This window comes from Cebus imitator, unplaced genomic scaffold (genome assembly GCF_001604975.1).
Source record: "Cebus imitator isolate Cc_AM_T3 unplaced genomic scaffold, Cebus_imitator-1.0 Scaffold217, whole genome shotgun sequence".
NCBI classification, from domain to species: Eukaryota; Metazoa; Chordata; class Mammalia; order Primates; family Cebidae; genus Cebus; species Cebus imitator.
In genome coordinates, this window is record NW_016107532.1 from 390,701 (window position 1) to 398,844 (window position 8,144).

The 8,144-nt window shown below is 49.8% G+C and overlaps 1 pseudogene; it reads right to left on the reverse strand.

The window, feature by feature from the left end:
- Positions 1–3,075: 3,075 nt before the first annotated feature.
- Positions 3,076–8,144, reverse strand: part of LOC108318315 — a 12,763-nt pseudogene continuing 7,694 nt past the window's right edge.

Sequence of the window (8,144 nt, forward strand, 5' to 3'; positions counted from 1 at the left end):
CAGAGGTTGCGGTGAGCCAAGATCATGCCACTGCACTCTAGCCTAGGCAACAGAGTGAGACTCTATCTCAAACAAACAAACAAACAAAAAGAAATGAAGAAAGAAAGAAGAAAGAAAGGTGGATGGATGCAATAAGTGCCTTCTTCAGAGGCCTAAGAGCTCTTAGCATACAGGTACATCTTGGAAGGAGAACAGATTTAAAACCACCTCTTAGCAAGTGACCACTGATAAAAGTGTCTGAGTACTCATTGAAAATGAACACACTAGACAAAGCAGATGGGGGTGGGATAAGGTTTATTGAAAGAGGCTTCCTGGAGAGGAAAAGGAGAAGGTGACCACTGTTCACTGAGCATCTGGGTGGGCATGTCATGCTGCAGAGGGCTTGGTGAGCAATTTTGAGCCTGATCTTGGAGGGCAAGCATTCAGATGGAGCATGCACCTTAGGCAAAGGCCAAAGATGATGTCAGTGCAGAGGGGCTGGGGCAGGGGGACAAGGGGGTGTGGGAGAGGTGAGTTTGGAGGAAAGTGGTAATGAATAAAGACCCTCAAATGCCATTTTGAACATCTAGATTTAATTGATGAACAACCAAGTTCTTAAGGAATTAGACATGAAGGAAATATTCTGGTGATATAAACTTTACAATGGCGGATGGAGGAGGACAGATAAGGAGGCTCAGCGAGGTTTTTGCTGGAGTCCAGGTGAGAGGCTTGGAGTCCTGGATGGGATGTGCCTTTGTCATGCAGAGCCACAGTGCCTAATGGGGGCCTCTTTGGCCACTGTGGCTGGGGGATGGAAGGGGGCAGAGATGTCCTGACTGCCCCTTTGTTGGACAGGCTGGCTGTGGAGGAAAAGAAGGGGCTATTTCTCATGAGCTCAGTGCATGGGATGCTGAGCTCTGAGGAGGGACCTGGGCAGTGGGACATTCATTCATTAGCTTATTCCATCATTTTCCAAGTCCCCTTTGTGCACCATGGCCTGTGCTGACTAGAGTTGTTACACAGGGGCACACTCCTGATGTGCATCCAACTCTTATACAGCTGATAGCTAGTAATAGGGACAAACAAGGACATTATAGCACAGAAAATTAAGAGCAGGGACAGAGTCATCAAATGAGGGTGCTGTAGAGCCTGGGGCTGGAGCAAGTGCTTGGGCTCAGCCAGATCTCAGGAAGACCTCTTGAAACCTGGACAGAGGCAGAGTCCATGGAGATCTCAGCCTAGTACCACTGTCCCCTGAACATGTGACTTCGGGGCTCAGACTCTTTTTTTTTTTTTTTGAGACAGAGTCACGCTTTGTCACCCAGCCTGGAATGCAGTGGCGCGATCTCAGCTCACTGCAACCTCTGCCTCCTGGGTTCAAGCACATCTGCCTCAGCCTCCTGCATAGCTGGGATTATAGACATGCATCACCATGCCCAGCTAATTTTTGTGTTTTTAGTAGAGACAGGGTTTCACCATGTTGGCCAGGCTGGTCTTGAACTCCTGATCTTGTGATCTGCCTGCCTCAGCCTCCCAAAATGCTGGGATTACAGGTATAAGCCACTGCACCCAGCATGGGGCTCATATTCTTAATTCAGAGAGAGTTGTTATCCTCTTTTGGCCACCTCCCACCAGCTCAGTTGCAGCCCAGGTACCCCTTCTCTGTAGTTACTGGCTATAATGCCTTTTTCCTCAAGTCTCCTCTATTCTCTAACAACAGACACTGACTCCCTGCTTCCCCATGAGCCCATGGAACCTCCATCCAGACTCTCTGAATCCCCAAATATTAGATGTAGCATCCTCGTGGCAGGCAGTCCCAGAATGAACTAGGAGAGGCAGAGGCAGAGGCTTTCTTGTTCTTTCCCCAGGCTTGTTTCTAGAGCACTAATTTCCCAAATAGTCTCCTACAGTTCCCTCCTTCCTGTCCTCCCCATCCCCCATTGAGCCTGAAAAGGTGCTGTTTGCTCTGTGCTTGCTCCCCAGGGCAACGGGCCAGGCAGCAGGTGTGTGTGTGTTGAACAAGGCCATCTCCAGAGCAGAGTAGCTGGAGATGAGCTTTGTTTAAATATTAAAGAAGTCAATCATTAATCAAGCCTGGCTCAGTGCCCAGCAACCCACTGTCTCCATTTGCAAGGGCTTGGGCTGGGGCAGGAAGAGCCATGGGGCAGTTTGTGAGGCTACTTGCATCTCGACTGGTCAACAAAGAGCTTTTGGGGGCTAGATTATGTAGCCTGACACAGGGCTGGCCTGAGGATCAGCAGAAAGATGTGCTGGTCAGTGTAAAAGCACAGTGCTCATAAACTAGGCACTGGTGATTCATAAAGGAATGTCCTGTTCTACTTGAGTACATTTTATAAGTGGGCTGAAGCAGAGTCCTTTTTCTTTTCTTTTTTTTTTTTTTTTGAGACGGAGTTTCACTCTTGTTACCCAGGCTGGAGTGCAATGGCGCGATCTCGGCTCACCGCAACCTCTGCCTCCTGGGTTCGGGCAATTCTCCTGCCTCAGCTTCCTGAGTAGCTGGGATTACAGGCATGTACCACCATGCCCAGCTAATTTTTTGTATTTTTAGTAGAGACAGGGTTTCACCATGTTGACCAGGATGGTCTCAATCTCTTGACCTCGTGATCCACCCACCTCGGCCTCCCAAAGTGCTGGCAGAGTCCTTTTTCTAACCAGAGCAGAGACTCCTTGGGCACTGCAGCCCTATAGCCAGGCTACTGAAGAAAACAAGGCTGTGTGCAGAACCAGTTCTGGGTATGACTTGGTGGCGGGCTGGTTTATAGGGACACAGCCACTGGGTCAATAAAACTATAGGTCCTGAACCCCGTGGGGAAGGAGGTTGGCCTGAAACCCAGGACACACATAAAATCACATAGAGCCAGTTGTTTGTGCACATGGCCTCCAATACATGAGTTTTCAAACACTCAATTACAATGTCACATGTACCCAGGTCTGCCATGGCTGAACCCAATTATAATTGGGCAATATGCATGCAGGCTGTCCCCTCATCTGCCTCCCAACTCTCTCTGGCTCAGCCTCCTCCTCCTGCCCCCCAGCATCACCAGTCTCACTGGTGTCTAGTCCCAGCTCCACCATTCAGCTCTTATCCATGGAGGCTGCCTGCTGTGCTGTGAAAATCCAGATGGCCAGGCTGATTGAGCACAGCATCAGAACAAGGCAGAGGCCCAGCAGCATCCACTGTCTTTTAGCAGCCTGGCGGGGCTCCATGGCTATGCCCAGGAAGTAGGCGTTGGGCAGTGGGCTGAAGATCTCAATGTCTTGGACCAGTGACTGTTTTTCCAGGAAGTGCAGCCTGTAGGCCAGCCACAGCACCACCAGGGACATGACAAAGCTCAGGACCAGCAGCACCCAGTACCCAAGTTTAGCCTTGTTGGCGTCCAGCTTCAGACTCAGAAATGTCACTTTTTCTGTGTCTTTTTCTGTGGAAGACATGGGAGTCTCATAAGGCAGGTGGAACTGGAGAGGGAGCTCTGGGGTCCCCTGTGACTGTCAGAGGAGATGTGATTGCCACTGGCCCTCTGCCTCAGCCTCAGGCACCTACCTTCCAAGCCATAGGTGAGGGCATGGCCCTGGAAGGAGGGTGAGAGAGAAAAGTAGAAGGGAGAGGAGGAAGAGATGGGCATGGGTTGGACTACATGACCCTGCATGTAAGGGACCAGAGGCAAGATGCTGACCCTTTGCTCAGATGCCAGCCTGGCAGCCTAGCTGGACAGTGTGCAACTGATCCAGGGGTGGGGGCATGGGCAGTGGTCTTGGCCGAAGCTGCATCAGGCCTGGTACAGACAGGGTCACACAGCAGCAGTGCTGTGCTGGTTCAAGCCAGGTCATGAATGAGTCAGAGGTTAAGGCTGGGTAGGGGTAGGTGCTAGGACAGGGCAGGTTAAGGTGGGGCCTGGGGCTGGCCCAGAGCTGGGAACAGGGTAAGATGATCAAACCTTCAAAGGAACAGCTGAAGTCTGGCCAGCCTAGGATGTCCCCTTGCTGTACATTCTCAGTCACTGGCCAGTTCAAACCCCAGTAGGGGTTTGGAGTAGGTTATGAAGGCCTTTGTAGACACCTTGGACTCCCCATTCAGCATCTTTAGGGCCTCTGGCCAGGGCTTGCTTGAGCCCAGCTTTAGAGCATCCCTGGGGGAGTGAGTGCAGCTGTGAGGCTGTGGGGGGGCATCAGTTGGTGCTGCTGAGACCTCCAGTGCACCCAATCCTGGCCCCAGTGCTTGGCCAGTCAGAATTTTCCCACAGAGCTTGGCATAGTGGAAACAATCACAAGTTTGAAAGAAGACTAATCTGGGTTTGAATTTCAGCTCTGTCATTTAGCAGCTGTGGGGTCTTCAGCAGGAACCTTTCTGAGCCTCAGTTTCCATCACCATAAAATGGAGATGATAATGGTATCTGCTTTGAAGGGCCTTGTGATGATTAAATAAGCATGGTGTTGGGAACATTGCATGCAGGCAATCCATGTTAACTACTGATGATGATGGTGATTACTCGTAGTACTGGCACTACTGTGATTATTATTATTCTCCTGGACTCAAATAGGCATAAAGTCCTGAGACACTGATTCCTGTGAGGTGCTCAGTGTGGGTAGATAGTGGCAGCTCTTCACCCTTTTCTGGTCTCAGGGAGGGTTTGGGAGGATTAGAAACATCATGAGTGTGGGAGGTGCTCGCACACCACCTGCAGTGCTGCACAAATGTCAGCTGTGTTTCACAGCTCACCCAGTCCTTGGGGGCATGTGGTTGAGCTTTATGCTAGCTCCCCAGCACTCACAATGGGAGTACAAGGCGTGCTGAAGCCAGAGCCCCAGGCTTCTCCACTCTAGAGCCCCCTACTGAGGCAGTGGTGGGCAGATGTTGATCCTTCTCAACCTGTTGTTCCTTGATCCAATCAGGAGAGAGGTGGGACCAAGAGGCCAGAGGTCATGATTTGGGGACTAGGCTAACAGGGCTATCAGGCTTAAACCTGACCTAGCAGTGCTACTTATGGACAACATAACCTTACACAGACAACTTAGCCTCTCTCAGCCTCGGTTTCCTCATCAGTAAAATGGGCACCATGAATACCTGCCCTTTATCGTGTTGAGGACTAAGTCACACAATGATGAAGGAGGATTTGTAGCTTGCAAAGCCTTATGCACATTACTTAATAAACAACTGGGAAAGAATGAGATGGGGAAACTAGTCAGTGGGGCCATGGCAGAAACCACTGGAGAAGAAAAACCCCAACGAACTCTAGGTAAGAGGTCTTGATGCCGGCTCCTGGGTAAGAGGAAGAACTGAGTAGGGGAAAAGCTTCAACCACTGAGAATCTACCCATTTAGAAACAGTCCTTTAGGCTGAGAGAGACAAGATGTTTGACCAGCCCATGTGGACAGGACATGAGACCAGAGAGCAGTAGAGGTGATGACTGGACGCCACCTGGAGCTGTCAACTCCAAAGCGACAACAACACACCACATGGACAAGGCCAGGTCCACCACGGCTGGTGGGGTGAGGCTGGGGGACTTTGAGAACTTCAGCCAGGTCCAATTCAACCCTCCATTCCCAACAGAACCAGCCGAGAGCCTGTCTCAGGGCTGTCACATTTAGGAGGGAGAATCAAAAGTAGAAAAACCAAGTTTTAAGATAAATTAGGCAAAAGAGCAGCCAAGAATATTTCTCTTTTCCCCCTGCAAGCACTCGTATCCCCTCTCCCCTCCACAAACCATATTCTGCTCTGCTGCTATTTCATCATCTGCAAAGGTCATGACATCCTGCTTACTCAAAAACCTCTCCTCTGCCCACTGCTCAGAAAATGGTACATGAGGTCCTAAGCCTGGAATTCAGGGTTTTCCCTGACCAGGTGTCTGGCCAGTGACACGCAGGGACTGGTGAGCAATGATGAGAGATGACTCACTGGCCATATGCTTTGGTGCCATGTCAGACCCTGAGAGCCTTGTGTACCTTGAGGGCAGTGAGGGTGGAAAGTGGTGAAAATGACTGAGGTCAAACATCCTACCAATCAGGTGGGATGAAAGAGGTGAGTTGATGTAAAGAAAACATACATCTTGGCTGGGCGTGGCGGCTCACACCTGTAATCCTAGCACTTTGGGAGGCTGAGGTGGTCAGATCCCTTGAGGCCAGACGTTCGAGACCAGCCTGGCCAACATAGTGAAACCCTGTCTTTACTAAAAATACAAAAATCCACCAGGTGTGGTGCTGTGTGCCTGTAATCCCACCGACTCTGGGGGTTGAGGCACGAGAATCATTGGAACTAGGAGGTGGAGGCTGTAGTGAGCCAAGATCCTACCACTGCACTCCAGCCTGGGTGACAGAGTAAGGCTCTGTCAAAAAAAAAAAAAAAAAAAAGGAAGAAAGAAAAGAAAACAGATATCTGCTCTTTCCTTCTTCTTCTTCTTCTTCCTCCCACCTCAGACTCCTTTGTAGCTGGGACTACAGGTGCGTGCCATCATGCCTGGCTACATTTTGTTTATTTTTTTTTGTAGACACAGGGTCTGACCATGTTGCCCAGGCTGGTCTGGGTTCAAGGGATCCTCCCATCTTGGCCTTCCAAAGTGCTGGGATTATAGGTGTGAGCCACTGTCCCTGGCTTTCTCCTATTTCTTGCACATTTGTGTTTGGGGACAGAACTCCCTCCTTGGTTCCCCGGCATAACCTCCTAACCCTCTTTCTATGTTCACCAAAGCACCTTTCCATTGTCTGGTATTATTAAATTTATTTATCCTACGGTTCATTTCCCCCTGTCGGATGCAGAGCAGCTGGTCTGCAAGGGGACAAGCAAATGTTTGCTGAATGAATAAACGACAGGCAGCCAGAGATATGAATGCAAAGAGCAGAGAGGCGCCCTTACGTTCAACACGTTCAGAAAAGCTCAAAGCTGGGCAGTCAGCTAGAATAAAGCCCCACGACGTGAAATGATGGAAGAGCAGATCTGTGAGGGAGACAACAGTCACGCAAGGTGCAGCCCTCCCTAGGAGCAAAGCCCAGGGGATCAGTCCTGAAACCCCATCTGGCCTGGTGGTTACAGATAAACTGCATGGTGGAATAAAAAAATATGCTCATTAAATTTGCAAAGGATACTAAATTTGTGGCAGTGTTAATCCTCTAGGAGAGAGGAATAAAGCTCAAGATGACCTTGACCAATTAGGGAAATGGACCTATTGAAATCTGTTGAAATTCAACAGGAAAATGATCAAGTCCATTGGTGAGCTCCACATCTCCAAGGTTGGAGTGCTGATCTTCGAACCAGTTAGATCTAATCTCACCAGGGACTGTATTCTTTGACTGATGGAGGCCAACAGGGTGAAAGATAACGTGTTCTGAAGTCAGTTCTGGGTTCAAAGCATGACTTTGCTTCTTGCTAGATAAATGATGTAAAATTACACCACCTCTCTTGCCTTTGGTTTCATCATTTTTAAATGGCAAATAACAATGTGCACTTTGCAGAGTTAAGAGCTATTATTATAATATGAAACGCTGTGAGAGTCCTCATCAGAGAGCACCCCCTGCAGTAGTAAATGCTTCACATTTTCAGTTCAGTCCTCTACTCCCCCTGGCTTTGCTCCAGGACTAAAATCCACTGCCCCCGTAGGTAGGCATGGAAAGAATAAGCTAAACACCAAGTGCAGAGAAAAAGACTGAAGAGTCAAAGTGGACCACAGGCTTCCCAGAAGCAAGCCAAGAGGCCAGTGTGAAAGCAACCTGCATCAGCCTGGGAACTGGATTTGGGCGTCTCCAAGAAGAGGTGGGAGAAACAGACTGCACTCAAGGGTGTGTCAAGTGCTGCTGAGAGGGTAGGTCAACACCTTGCAAGGAAAGGTTAAGGGGGTTCAGACGGAAGGCTGAAGGCTGAGGTAGAACCCCAGTGCTGGCTTCCTATCTGGGACAGCTTGGTTTACTGGCGTGTGTGTGTGTGTGTGTGTGTGTGTGCGCGCGCGCGTGCGCACGTGTGAGTGCACATGTTAGTGTGAAGTGCTAAACAGTGTCTCTTTTTTTTTTTGAGACAGTCTCCCTCTGTTGCCCAGGCTGGAGTACAGTGCTGCAATCTCAGCTCACTGTTCCACCTCCCGGGTTCAAGCAATTCTCTGCTTCAGCCTCCAGAGTAGCTGGGATTACAGGCGCCCGCCACCACACCTGGCTGTTTTTTT